We start from the raw sequence: 15,348 nt of genomic DNA on the forward strand, positions 1-15,348 counted from the left end.
TATATTTCTCAATAAAAACTGTCTAGCGATGCTGGTTGATAATGTTAAATTAAACATGGATTATTTTCAGGGCATGATACTATTACCACTCGCTATCAATTAAATTCGAGGGTGCTGCTAAGTTTATAATTGCGTCACATTGCTATAGGTCGTCCATCCTAGCGTAATTTCACGTAGAGAATTATCCGCAGCCCTTAGAGTTATTTCGCGAGATGTACATCACTAGGCAAAGGTTATTCGGGCTTCCATTCGGGTTATCTCCCTCCATTGGGGCCGACGTTTCGGAACCCGAGTCGTGTTCCATCATCACGGCTAAGTTCCAGTATCAGACAGGGATGATGATGGAACGCTACCCGGGTTTTGAAACGTCGCGTCGGTACCAATAGGGTGGTTTCCTATTATTTTTTTATTGCCTAAATCGAAAGATTATTACTCCTGGAGTACGTATTTCACGCTTTTAGATTTTTAAATGACAATATCTATTTTTCGCGATACGCGACGCGTAAGTATGAATGCCGGGAAATCTCTCCGTACGTCGTATTTCTGGTTCCCCCTCCCGCCCGGTGAGGTGACCTTGAGGCGAGGCTTAGCGCTGATACGTCGCAGGCTGCTAGCGGGCAGCTGAGTACCCTGCTGGCTGGTAGCGCTTGGCTTAAATAAGGATTATTAATACCTTATCAAACGAGGAAAACTTTCCGACCTTAGCCAGTTTTAATAAGTGATTATTAAGACATGTTTCCCTGAACTATGCGCCTCATGCATGCATTGGTAACCTCAGACGATGTATAACTCCTATCTTCTCCTATAGAAACTAGGTCCCTGTGACGTCACGTGGAGTGGCATCGCATGGGCGCCAATCTGGCCCTTTTCAAATGAGGATAAAAATGGACCATTGCCATTCGTCTAAACCGTCATTTCTAAAACGAAATAATTTGTATATTATGAATACACTAATGGTGGGTAACGAATCGCAATTATTACCTTTTGTTTTCTTTGATGAAGGAAACTACCCTATTGAGAGAGATACCCGGATAGAATCCCAAATGATCTGTTTTGGCTATATTCGCAGGGAAATCATTAGATATTATGGTAAAACACTACTTTCCAACATTAATAGATGTACAATAATTTCTCCGGGTCCACATAACACTCTGTCTTAGCCAACAATTCTTACCACATATCTTTAAATTAAATTCCAGGACACTGCTATGTTAGTAATTGCGTCCCATTGTTCTAGGCTGTCCTTCTCAACATAATTTAACATACAGAAATTTTCATAACCGTCACAGTTATATCACGGGATTGGTCTTATTTTAAAAATCACCATCATGGGATGATATTGCTATAATTGAACGAGATGGGATAATTTTGCTATTATTGAACGAGATATTCCACGCACCAGACCAGAGGGGCTCGTTAGTGAACCGGAAGAGTTGCAGGTGCCGAAGAAATGAGAAAACAGATGACGGGGTCCTGAATGTTGGATGGGCAGACTAAACTCCACACCCCTCGGAAACCCCACTCCAGCCCACACTCGATCGCAAACACCCACCGAGAACAAACCTTCGTAAGCGCAGCACCCTCCCACACCCCACCGACAATAGTATAAATCCTTGGTGGAATGGGGGGGTCCGGTGACGCAAGCCTCCAGGAGCATTTGTTTTGAGAAGGGGGCGAAATGGAGAGACTGGTTCATCACACCCAGTGCTCCACCGATTTAACCCAGGGATCTTACCATGGGGTGTACTACCCGGTAGACCCGTTTCAGTGACTGACAGTAGTAGTGCAATCACGGAACGGCTAAGTAATAGGTAACGGCATATATAGTGCTAAGTGATCCCAGCTCTGAGAATGCTGCATAGATCTGTTTACAACTACCATTAGTGTATGCTAATCATTTTTTATTTATTTAATTTTCATTCATTTCCACACCTCCGAAAACAGCACTATTAGGCCTTTATATCGGGGTTTTCGACAACATTTAACAATCAAAAGGGAACAAAGATCCATGACCTGGATAAGGGTAACTTACCCAGGCAGAACTCGAACCCGCGACTTTTGGTTTGGCAGGCGAAGGCTATACCCCGCCGCCACCGAAGCCAGCGAAATAAAATATCGAAAGTAGATATGATTTAGCGTAAAAATTATAAACTATTTCAGTTTTACGCTGTTTTCAGTTTTAAATTTACTCTGACCTCGAATCTGGTGGACACAAAATGCTTATTTAAAATGATATGTCTAAAATAATTGTTGACGAGTTCACTTCAGGGAATTTCATGGTGATAAATAGATTGAATTACTCTTGTTAATGCTCAAAACTTTACAACACTTTTAAAATGCCTGTAAAATGTGAAAAATTACGTTGTAATTTATCTTTTTGACGTTATAAAATATCTGTTTCCACTATTTTAGACATCACCATGGGATGACAAGAAAAACCAAATAATTAGAAATATCCTGACTTTCAGTATTAAATAAAGAAAGATTAAGCAATTCCATTTAGGCCACTGTAAATTGGCAATAATGCTGTAAGTGGAAAATAAAATGAAATAAATACAATAAAAATTGGCCTTATCGTACATTTTTAATAAATTGTAGGCATTTGAAAGTATTAAGGATACACTAAACTAAAAAACCGTGCAAGCTAAAAAAAAACTAAACAGCCTCAAATTTGTATTCAACTCATCAAAAATCGTCAATGACAGCCATTTAGCCAAATCAGTAGTAATTAGAAATAACCGCGTTTCTAATTTTGGCCACTGAGTTTTGGGAATTCGTCCCACCACCTAGGGTCCCCGGGGGCAAAAACGCGCGGAGGGTGCACCGCACTATTCGCCCATAGGGTGCACACGAAGAGTTCCGAAAGATAAGTGGACACGTTTTCGGGGCACTAATATTCCATTCTCGATATGCAAACCCTTCGTTAAATCCCTTCTCCTCTCACACCATAGGACTCACGAAGAACGAAAAAAAATCAAAGCGAGGGCGTAGGGACCCAAGCGACGTTTCGTGAAGGGAAATAAAAAAAAGAAGAATGGGATGCGGGAGTGGGGGAGAGAGGGGGGGGAGTTTAAAAAAAATGCGAACTCTAAACCCGAGAGCACTCCGGAGCCCATTCTTCAAAACGTCCGCTACTTTAAGAGCGACGCACTTGCGATTCCCCACTCCCCCGCCTTGCGCCCCCCCCCCCCCCCAACCCCTATGTCCCATTAAATTGAGGAGTCCCCGGGCCAGCAGTTAGGGTTTGTTCTCCAGCCTTCGAAGCGGTTGTGCGGGAATCATCGAATTCGATAAATTATCATTCGGCCCACTCCCCCCTTCACGATATCAACACCGAGGGGAATGAACTGAGTCATCCCCCGTTCGGATTTAACCAATCGTCTTCTAATGATTGATATTATCGAGCGAAGATCATGGTTAAAAGTAAAAACCTTTCATTTCATTCTGTAATTGATGATGGTAAAAAAACCGATTCGTTTCGGAAATTCTTGGGAAGATAGAAGAATAAATTCGAGCTAAGAGGAGGCAACACTCAAACTCAACCGCTTGTGTTTTGTCTAATTTTGCTTGTAGTTACTCGTTTCAAACTCGCTATTCATCGAGAAAATTTTCAGAACATATACAAAAGACCTTTATGAACGTTTGCCTGTGTCTCGAATAAAAAAAATGAATTCATCAGAGAGAAAATGAATAGTTACCGTTTTAAAATTTGAGACGCAAATGTTAGTTTTCGAGCCTTTGGGGTGGTGGTGCGGGAATCATCGAATTCGATAAATTACCATTCGCGTGATTCCTCTTCAGGATATCAACACCGGAGCGAAATGAAGTGATTCGTCCCCCGTTAGGTTTGAACCGATCGTCTTTTAATGATTGATATCATCTAAGGAAGCTCATGATGAAAGTAAAACTTCATTTGCTTACCTAATTGATTAAAAAATTGACCCCCTTTTTTCGGAATCTCATGCTAAGACATAGTAAATGCAATCGAAGAGCTCATCATTCAAACTCGACCGCTTGTATTTTATCAATTTTCACGTCCAATCACTCGTTTCAAACTCAACGTCGCCGCCTGATGATATCGCCTGATGATGCGCCCTGTAACGGTCGCGAAAGCTTGCGAGACAATGCGCAACACGCAACTGCACCCGGAAGCCATTAGCAACGATTAACGTTATTCATCTTGAAAGTTTTCAGAATATATACGTAAGATATTTTGCAACGTCTGCCTATATCTCAAATTAAAAAATAAATTCGTGTGAGGAAACGCAAAGGTTAAAATTTGAGAAGCAAACGTTGGTTTTCGAGTCTTCGGAGTGGTTGGGTGGGAATCATCGAATTCGATAAATTATTATTCGGCCGATTCACCTCCAACGATATCAACAACGGAATGAAGAGTCATCCCCCATTCGGATAGATCCAATCGTCTCCTAATGATTGATGTAATCAAACGTAGCTCATGATGAAACTAAAAACTTCAGGTGACTGCGTAATTGATGAAAGAAATAAACCGAGGCGAGTCGAAGACATGGTAAATGCAATCCAAGGCGACTGTATGAAGGAGTCCCGATTCCATCCCACAGAAGGTTGATTTCTGTTGCCACTTCGGTTGCATTTTAATCGGGTTTCAAATATATCCGCAGCGCGGTGATGAGTGCAATGCGATTCACTTTTTTCCAATATTATGCAATATTATGCTTGTAATTGCAAAGAATAGCATTGAAAAGTTTTGAATTTTGATAAATATGAAATGAACGTAAATTTTGGTGGAAATCTCTAACTATACCTCATTTCCCCGTAAGACTCATCAACCCATTTAAATGCGCGGTGGATGATAACACATTTAGAGACCAACTTGGGGATCCTCTATTGTAGTATTCGTGGTCACATTACTCGCTTCAAACTTACATTATTCACCTCCGAAGTTTTCAGAACATATAGGTAAGACGTTTTTCGACGTTACCTGAGTATCAAATTAAAATAGTAATTAATTGGAGAAAAATCTATGGTAAAGTTTTAAAATTTTAGAAGCAAATGGTGGTTCAGTTCAATGGTGTTATTCCGAAAATTTCAAGATCATTATATATGCTTTAAGCAAGAAAGTAACGTAATGGGCAATGAAAAAAATCGAAAGGTCGAGCAGGAGTGATGCATCCTCTTAAAGCCAAAATTATGGAGCTTTTTTGCAATTGACAAGTTGAATATGAAAACATTTAAATGTCACGAAATGTTCATTGAATATTTGTACAATTTCAGATATAATTTGTCACAAAACACATTATAATAGCTTAAACTGAGAGTATAAAATTTAATACAAATCTAATTTATATTACATGAATATAAAGAGAAAAACCGATTCGCTCAAAAAATCCTGAATTCAGTATTTGATATATCATACGAAACAGTCGTAATCACTGTTCAACAATCCTAAGATCGGTGTGACGCAGCTCTCCACTCAATTCTCTCATCAGCTAATCTTTTCACACCTACGGATTTCATCTCTTTCGCATCCTTCTTTACTTGTTTCAATACGAAGTTAAATTCCAATACACGCACTATATGTTCTGTTGAAATTTGTTGCGAGCGAAAATACTCGGAAGGTATCTCCAAGAATGAAAGCCATAATTTTTTTATTGCTTTGTAATTTAGAAGACCTTTCGAGAACTCAAAAAAGAAACAAAAAAATCATGCAATTTAGGAATCAAAGTATAATCAGTTGTCTTTCAACAATTGATGACACATTAATCTCGCATAAATTGTTTCATTATATTTTTCTCGTAATCCACTACTTGTTTACAACAAGCGACAACTAAAAAAATTCAGATCTATTATTTTCCAATCATAAATCAAGTCCATTATTATATATTACATTCGAGTTTGCAGCCTGATTTTGAGACGTTACCGACGAATTGTCGCGGCAAACAGGTGACGCAATGGAACAAAAGCTAAGTTCACACCCGAATAAAATTTTTGACGCTCCATTCTTCATACGATATTAAATTTTAAATGTGCCCCAGACGGCACCGCGCAGCACTGCTCGTCTCGAACAGAAGGGAATAATGGACAGTGCGAGATGTGACCTTGGGTGTCACAACTGTGTACAGCCATCCAGTCCCTACCTCGCCGCTGGCAGCCCGGGTTCGTACGTGTTGGTCCCGCCTGTGGATTATTGAGGAATTCGATCCGCCGAGGCCGGGTGATGAAGCGACCGTCGCCCACATATTCCACGCCGATGTCGCCGGGAATAGGTGGTTCCCCTGAAGTCCCCAGGCCCCCAGAGATAGGCGACCCGTCCCCGCCTCTGTTCACAGTGTGAGGCGAAAATATGGCGTGAAATATGAACTGCCTCCCCTCTTTTAAAACGCCAACCCCCCCTACCATTCTGTCCCGGGTCGGTGATGACATTCGGACATACGTTATACGACGGGAGGAATGGGGAGGGAGGTGAAAGCGTAAAACCCTTTTGGAAAATTACTCCTTTCGACTTGGAAAAGGGTTACGAGGTTTAGAACACGAGCCAAGTTTTTTTCCGGGCCATGGAGTGGGGTGGAGGGTGATAATTAAAGAATTGGATACTGTTCAAGAGTGATGCGCAACGTTTTGAAACATTGCAGACGGCAGAAGCGATCTTTTCAGCGGTGGATGGTTTATGGAGGAAGAACCTCGAGTAGTTTGCGATTTATTGTGGCGTTACTGTGTTATTTTTGTGTTGCGTTGCAAATATTGAATATTTAAATTTAGTTTAACTAAAGTTAATGGAATATCGATACTTAAGGCTGCGTATAATTTATCTCGTTGTCATTGAAAGTTAAAATATTATTTCAATTTTTGCAATTAACAATTCCATAAAAATTAGTCAAGATAAAAATATCGTGGGATATGTTACTATAATCAAGCACAAAAGCGAAGAGGAAAAGGTAACATTACCTAACAACTAAGTACCAAATTTAACTAAATATTTTTTCCCTTCATAAAACGGCGATAATTTAATACTTGGGCACTTTTTAAGTGTGCAACACCACGTTTTGAAACTTAGCAGTTGAAAGAAGCGATATTTGTATCGACGGATGGTTTATGTAGGCAATATTTGCGATTAATTCCTCAAAAATAAGTTAAGAATTAAATATAATGGGGAAACTATAAAATCATTTTTTTCCGTAACGTACGAGTTCTTATTATTTCGGGTTAATGCCTATCAGGGAATCAGCATATTTTTCCTACATCACAAATTGCTTCATTCAAGTTCAAAGCTGGATTAAAAATCTACTCTTTTCCTATTAATGCGTATAAATTCCGTCTTTCGTCATACTCATTCCATACTTTTTAAAGGAATTCCATACTTTTATTCCGTTGAAGGAATACGGCTTTGAGTGTATACTAATTTTAAGTACCTACATTAAAAATAAGTGTTGGGTCTTCATAAGATCAATGGAAGAAGGAATTCCAACGAGGCCCTTACCGGAAGGATTGAACGTGATCCTTGATCCCGTATACTTGAGATAAAGCCGTCGTTACTTTCAAAGCCCCTTCTAAAGACAAATACGTTTTCTTTAAACTTTTCGTTTACGTTTTAAATAACTTTAAACAAATACGTTTTCTTTCTTTATCTTTAAACCATCTATAAACTTCATGTTTAGTTTACAGGCTTCCACACTTCTGATTTTTATGATTCCTTAAATAATTTATCTACTAATTGTCTAACCAGATTTAACTCTTTATTATTTGCAACTCCAACACAAAAATTACATTGTAACGCCATGAGAAATCGTAAACCTCTTCAGGTGCTTCTTACGTAAACCATCCACCAATACAAAGATCGCTTCTTTCAACTGCTGAGTTTCAAAACGTGGTGTTTCACACTTAAACAGTGCCTAAGTATTAAATTTTTGCCGCTTTATGAAGGGAAAAAATATTTAGTTAACTTTGGTACTTAGCACCGTGACCACTGGGCCAGCGCCGTCTTGGAGGATATGGCAGTAAATACAGCTCATATAACGTACCTTCATTTTTTACGATCTTTCATTGCTTTTTTCTCGAAAAATTACGAGAAGTGCGTCGTCTCGCTTCGACATGGAATTGATAGCCATGATCTACTGAATCGGAAAATTTGAGCTCAATCGACCTCCCGACGGTTGTGTATTCCCCCATGTAAGCATGCTGCGGTAAGTCTCAGCTCATTTTATACCCTTCATTGTCATTATTAGTTCATTGAAGTTGAGAAAAAACTAAGTTTGATTAAGCTCTAATAGTTACACTTCTTACTTATTACTCAAGTCTCAGATTATTAATGACTACCTATCCATCTACAAAGTCAGGCAAAATTGTGCCTTAACATCCACCACTGGTGGCTTTCATGCATAGGAACCCTTTCAAAATAATCGATGAGTTCCAAAAGTAAATTATATTAAAAGTTGTGTATTTAATTTGATTAAGCTTCAAAAGTAGCACATCTACCTTATTCTTCAAGTACCAGATAATAAATCACTAACAAATCTATCTGTTGTAGCTACAAAATCAGGCCAAATTGTGGTCAAACAGCCACCATGGATGGGTGTCATGCAGTTATTTACCCAAATCGATTAACATAGGCATCCTTTCAAAGCAATCAATGAGTACAGAAAGTAAAATTAAAGATTCAATACAGATTTTTCAAAATTCGATTTCCTTCTCCGCGGTCCACTCGGTTGTTGAGACAGTGGAGGTCGACTCATCTGCAGAGAAAATGCCGAATGGGACTGGTGAGAGTAGTATGTGATGCATATTCATCCTTAAAGCGACCCCTTTTATAAAAAAAGAAAAGAAAAACGCACATAATTCGGACTCAGCAGCCTTTTTTCTTTCCCCTATTATATATATATCCGCCACTCATTTACCCAAGCTCTCTCGCCTCTCCACCGTTTTAAATTACCCCCATTACCCGAAACCCCTTCTCCATCATTATTCCCAGTCTTCCTCACCTTTTCCCTCCCCAGCGAGATGCTACGCCGTTTCCGACTACGGGCAACGACGTTTTTCCCGCCTTCCGTTCTTTTACGACGCTCAGACGGAATGACGGCAAAGGCGTGCTTTCCCCATCTTCCACCAGGGGGGTGTGTGTAGTGAGGCAGCCACCCACTTCACAATGGGATCGTTAAAAAAAATAAGGAAGAAAGAGGAACATATCTGAAGGAAATCTCATCTTCTTCTCCCGCGGCCCCGCCTACTCCTTTAAGGAGGTGGGCCCGCAGACTAAACGTTGGCCATTTCGGAGTTATCTACTTCTTCCTCTCATCCCAAAGCGCCTCCTTGATGCGTATACGAAAGCTATCTCCGCCCGCGCGCCTAGCCGTGATTTGGCATTGTTCCGCAACCTTCTGGGTATTCCTGAATGGTTTGTCGCTAAATGATTTTATTTCAAATGAACTTCCAAATTTTGTTACTGATATCTTCAGGCTTTACTTTGTGAAACCTCTCCATATAGAAAGTAAAAAAAAATTGTACTGTTTTGAAGGCTAATCATGCTGGAGCTGTTTATGTTTGGGTTGCTGATACCATTGGAACTCTTTTTGGTTTTAAGTTTACTTTTGCTGTTGCTAATGATCATAATGTCCAAGGGTCATATTGGCTTACTATTTGTTTCGCTAGGATACCTAATAATGTTACCATGAATATTGGTGGCTTGGAGAGTTTTCCTTCGTCTAATGTTTTGTGTTATAAAACACTTAACCCCACCCCCACCCTCTCAACCAGTTCTTTCCCTTCCTGTACTTAGATGTCCCTCACTGTCATATGTATGTATAAATATAAGATGCATGTAATATCAGTCACCTGAAGATGTAACCACGTTACGAAACCCGGGTCGTACCCATATTAATATAATAGTGAACCTTACGAAGTTTTATTTTTTTACTTCCAAATTTTGGTTTATCAAAGTAGTTCCTATAAAATAGAGATGGATATATAAATTGTCAGGGGTGAAAATGTATTCCAAATCGTTATTCATTATGCCCCAGGTTCATATGAAATTTAATTGTTTTGTGGAAGCAATCTCCGCGCGCGGCTAGGTGTCGTTTGGCATTGTTACGCAGCCTTCTGGGTTTTTCCTGGTTGGTATATCGCTTGTGCCGGATGATTTTCTTCTTAAATCATCTATTTTCTTCTTCTTAAATTCCAAATTTTGTAGCTGATGATTTCAGGATTAAATATGAGAAACCTTTCCATTATGGAAAAGTGACTTGGTAACATTATGAAAAAAAAACTCTTAGGTTCACTAATATATTTGAAGAAACACGACCCGGGTTTCATGAAATTGCTACATCGTCAAGTGCATCTTTCATGCATCCATCTCCTTTTATATGTCTGATCAACAAATTGAAATACAACTTTGCCTGCTCTGCTTTACTGGCTTCCAAAATATAACTGATGATTGAAATCAGCTTAATTCCCAAGGAATAGAAATGGATAAATAATATAAGCAGGGGTGAAAGTATTTTGAAAATCGATATTCACGTACGTCCCAGATTAATATGAGATTTAATCGCGTCATGAATTATTTTTCATTCATAGGTTTACCAGCTTCACCAGTAAGCGGTACTCTTTTAGGTTTGAGGGGTAATATTTATAACTTTAAATAATATAAACCTTAAATATACCGTATAAGATCTCATAAAATAATTTTTTCCAGATTGTTCTTCATAAATTTTTTTTCTTTAAGACAGCCTGCCTTCTGATGTTCCCAATGACTTTGTAACTATAATAACTTTTTTCCCGCTAACGTACTTTAGGGTTGCCATAATCGTAGGAGTCATAATTCCGGGTTATCAATGAATATTGGGTTATTACCCTGAATAATAATTACGATTATTTGTAGGGTAGTCAAATTTATTCTTTTTAAGGGTGTTTCCAATAAATGGAATCGACAACTATTTTATAAAAGTGAAGTTTTGCGAATGCAATACACATGGAAAACTATAATAACTTTTTTCCCGCTAACGTACTTTAGGGTTGCCATAATCGTAGGAGTCATAATTCCGGGTTATCAATGAATATTGGGTTATTACCCTGAATAATAATTACGATTATTTGTAGGGTAGTCAAATTTATTCTTTTTAAGGGTGTTTCCAATAAATGGAATCGACAACTATTTTATAAAAGTGAAGTTTTGCGAATGCAATACACATGGAAAACTATAATAACTTTTTTCCCGCTAACGTACTTTAGGGTTGCCATAATCGTAGGAGTCATAATTCCGGGTTATCAATGAGTATTGTGTTATTACCCTGAATAATAATTACGATTATTTGTAGGGTAGTCAAATTTATTCTTTTTAAGGGTGTGTCCAATAAATGGAATCGACAACTAATTTATAAAAGTGAAGTCTTGCGAATGCAATACACATGGTAAATGCGTTGGATAAGGGTAAAAAAGGCCTTATCTTCCTTAAATAAATAATAAAAAAACAGAGAAAACTTATAACCAGTAAACAAAAACCATATTTTCTCCTGACTCTCCTGTTCGTAACTCCTACCTCAAAAAGCACATACCTTGGTACGAGACTGGAGTTGAATTTAATTTAAGGATAACCGGTAACTACGGCGAAGGGTAAAGAATTCTCGGAGTCATTACAGAAAATATTTTTTTGGATATTCTAATACTAATTTTGATTCCGAGGTGAGATCTATCCTAATCTATTCCGACAAACCTTCGGGTTTAATCTGTGAGTAAATATTCCCAACTACGACCAGCAGAGTTTACGAACTTTCGGTGTCATATTTATAGAATTAGAAAATGAATTGGGATTAAAATCAAGATCCTCACCTGTCTCCGAAACACGGAACAGGCCCTTTTGTTTTGGGAGTCGTTATAAACACTGTTCATATCCTCGGAGAAACGTAACCAAATGCCAAATAATGGCATACAGAGATTCAAATTTTGATCGTAACAAATTCGATTTTAGACTTTGAACAGCCTATTTTACCAAATTTTATTGCTCTTGTGCAGACTTTCACTTTCCTAACAAGATATAAATAGAGGTTTATATAGCCTCATATAAATCCTAATCCATTATATATCCACTTATAATTTGCTGTAAAAATCTCCAGTCGGCATGAAAAGGGGTATTTATTTTCATCATGGTCATATCGAATAATTAATTTCCACCGTTATCGATCGAAAACCAAGTGTCTTTGTCAGAAATTTCGTCTTTCTACTCTCGTATAAATTGCAGTCCCTCGCAAGCACGGTTAACCTCTCCAGCCCGGCTCCATGCAGATCGTAATATTCCATCGCCACTGCTCCAAAGGCACCCTCGCTGAAGTAACCTCCGAAATGAGGTAGGTTACAAAGACGCTATTCGGGCGCAGGATCCTATTAAAAGCTCGAAGCACTTAAAAAAGAACATACTGGTGATACGGACGCAGTTTTAAGTCGACGTCAGAACTCCCTTTCTGAAGGGTCCGTTAAAAAAACAAGATGTGAAAAGAAAAAAAAAACAAAAAAAAATTGAATGCTGCTGGGGTCTTCCGCCATGGCGTTCGCGAAGATGAGATTGCGAATCGGCGAGGCTCTGCACCGAGCTACTGCCAATCGTATCCGCGTCCCGTTATCAGGAAGGTCTGCCTCGATGCCGGCGGCAGGATAATTTTCCCAGGCATTGACGACGCACGATTTACTATCTCGAGCGACTCCCGACTTTTTTACGGCATCCTCCAAGTCGATGGTGAGCTTTAAAAAAAAAGTACGCGCAAATTTTTACGGACTCGCAAGCATCACGTCGCGGATCAAAAAAGGAAAGGTGCGTCATTCCGACTCATCTCTCGTTTCGTCCCTTGTGCGAGGCAATAAGGACGATTTGGATTAAAGGACATCTCAATAACAGACCCTCGCTTAATTTATCTTTCTAAATCATAATTATAGGCTTTAAAGGACCCATACGTCCAGAGGCGTAAGATCTAGATCGCATCCTCCAAGTCGATAATGGCCTAAAAAAAACGCGAGTTTGTACGGATTTGCAAGCATCACGTTACGGATCCAAAAGAAATGGTACATCATTCAGACTCATCTATCGTTCCATCCCTTGTGCGAGGCAATAAGGACGATTTGAATTAAAGGACATCTGAATAACAAACCCACGCATAATTTATCATTCTAAATCATAATTATAGGCCTTAAAAATCTCTTCAGAAATTACCATTTTTTAAAAGCATATTGATTGATAGAAGAGCATTAAGATGTGGAAACGCGGAATTTGAGAATTAGGGAGGAGTAATGTCGGGTATTCATGTTTTCTACAAATCTAATTATTACTAAGATGAAGTTGGTTGTCTCAGGCGTGACTTGGTGGAATTTGCTAATTATTATTGTGAACGAAAAACTTCGTTATTCAGCAAAACTTATTTAAGAGGGATCGGGTTGGTATTGTGGCTAGAGTCTTGTCTTCCCACCCTTTGGACCCGGGTTCAAATCCCTGAGGTGGCGGAGATTTTTTACAGAACGCCTTATCTCTACTTGGGTGATTTGTGGAGGGTACTTGAAGCACAACTCTCCATCCGGATCCAGATGGGAAGTTATATCAAATGCTACAGATGGGAAATCATAATTATAAGTCATGATTATCTCTCCAAAATTATCATTTTTTTATCGTTGGTCGAGCAGCTCTTTACGGCGCGGAAATGTGGACGTTTAGGAAGGACGACGTGAAAAGATAGGGATTGGATTGGTGTGATGACTATAGAGTTGGCTTTCCGGTGTCGCGAAATAAGCTCACAGAGAAAGAAGCGCACAGCGAAGAAAGCGCAGAGTAAACTCTTTTGGAGTCACAAAAGGCATTGAAATAAGGAATGCTACGCACACCATAAATAAAAGGCACATATTTAAATAAATAAAAGATCGTAGCACTTTTCCACAAGAATATTTTTTGTGGTTACGCCCTCTGAATATTTAAACAATTAATTAATTGTTGCTTAAATTAGTTTTTGATTTCCTTCACACTTTATCCGGACTTTAGACTGACTAAATGATGAAATAATAACTATTTTAATATATGCTTAAATGATTTTTGACCTGCCTCAGGAGGAATATACCTTGAGCTATCTATTGCGTGATGACTCAGCTCCAAACAGCTCCAAGTATTCATTTCCTGGTAACAAAACCCCTACCCTACACTGTCACATTGGCCCATACGCGCTTTCTTCGCACATACCTATATTTACGCTTTATTCTTGGTGCTCTTTTTTCGCATTATCGGCTTTCCACCCTTTGAAACTGTATTCATATCCCGGCGGTGGAGGAGAATTTACACAGAATGCCCGATCCCTGCTTGGGTGATCTGAGAAGAGATCTTACAGCACAACCATGGGGACTACATAGAGGAGGCCCAATTCCACCCTATACAAGGCTGACTTCTGTTGCCACTTGTGTCGCATTTTAATCGGCTTTCAAAAATGTCCGCGGCGAGGTGATGAGCGCAATGCGATCCACTTTTTTTCTCAATATTTTGCATTGCCCTTTGCGCATACGAGGACTAGCAATAAAGGGTTATGAATTTGATAAATCTCATCATAATTAGAGTAAATTTCGGTTTGACACCCCTAATTATGCCAAAATCCCCCGTGAAACTCGGATCAATTTGTCCGACAGCGAAACGACTAGGCGACTTTGCAATCCCATTTAAGTACGCGGTGGGTGACTACTCATGTAGAGGCTGACTTGAGGATCCTCTTTAGTAATATTCGTGAGCACAACACTCTGTCCGACGGACGGGACGTTAAGCCGTGGACCCCTTGTTGCCTTTCGTTAAGAACAGTTACCGGCGACGGCAACAGGCTAACGCCGACGCCGCGTTTCTTTCTACACCTTCTTCCCTACCTTTCCCTCATGGAGCGAATAGCCTTAGCTGTCTGTCATCTCATTCAAATACCATGCCTTACGGGAAGTGAAATGGGTGGAGAGGAACAGGAACGAATAACTGCTGGACATGGTCATACGTAGGAGAGAGGGCTCCTCTAGATGAGATGCGGAGGAAACAGAGGGTTTAGATGGAGCGAGTACTTATTGAGCGGTGAAGGGATATTAAAATCCATTTCAGCGGGAGGAATTTTAGGTTAAAGAGGGAGAGAAAGGAAGATAATGCGATTTATAAGCATCTTGAAATTCTTCACTGTTAATGAAGAGAGGAGTTTAATTTGGGAGGGGAAACAGGCCTTGATAATTCTCAAAATGCTCTACGTAAACCTTTAACCGTTACAGTATTTTAATAATAATTAAAGTAATAGATCTATCATCGAGCCCCTAATCCAATAGCAAGATGACAGATGAACCGCTCAATCACGTGAAACCAGTAGAAGGCGCTTGAGATCACGTGGCTTCAAGCGA

At 39.4% G+C, this 15,348-nt stretch overlaps 1 protein-coding gene across 1 annotated transcript in view; it reads right to left on the bottom strand.

Moving 5' to 3' along the window:
* LOC124153992 overlaps positions 1-15,348 on the bottom strand; it is a 193,161-nt gene that overhangs the window by 16,867 nt on the left and 160,946 nt on the right. The window lies entirely within an intron of this gene.

Source organism: Ischnura elegans, chromosome 2 (genome assembly GCF_921293095.1).
Source record: "Ischnura elegans chromosome 2, ioIscEleg1.1, whole genome shotgun sequence".
In the NCBI taxonomy this organism is placed as follows: Eukaryota; Metazoa; Arthropoda; class Insecta; order Odonata; family Coenagrionidae; genus Ischnura; species Ischnura elegans.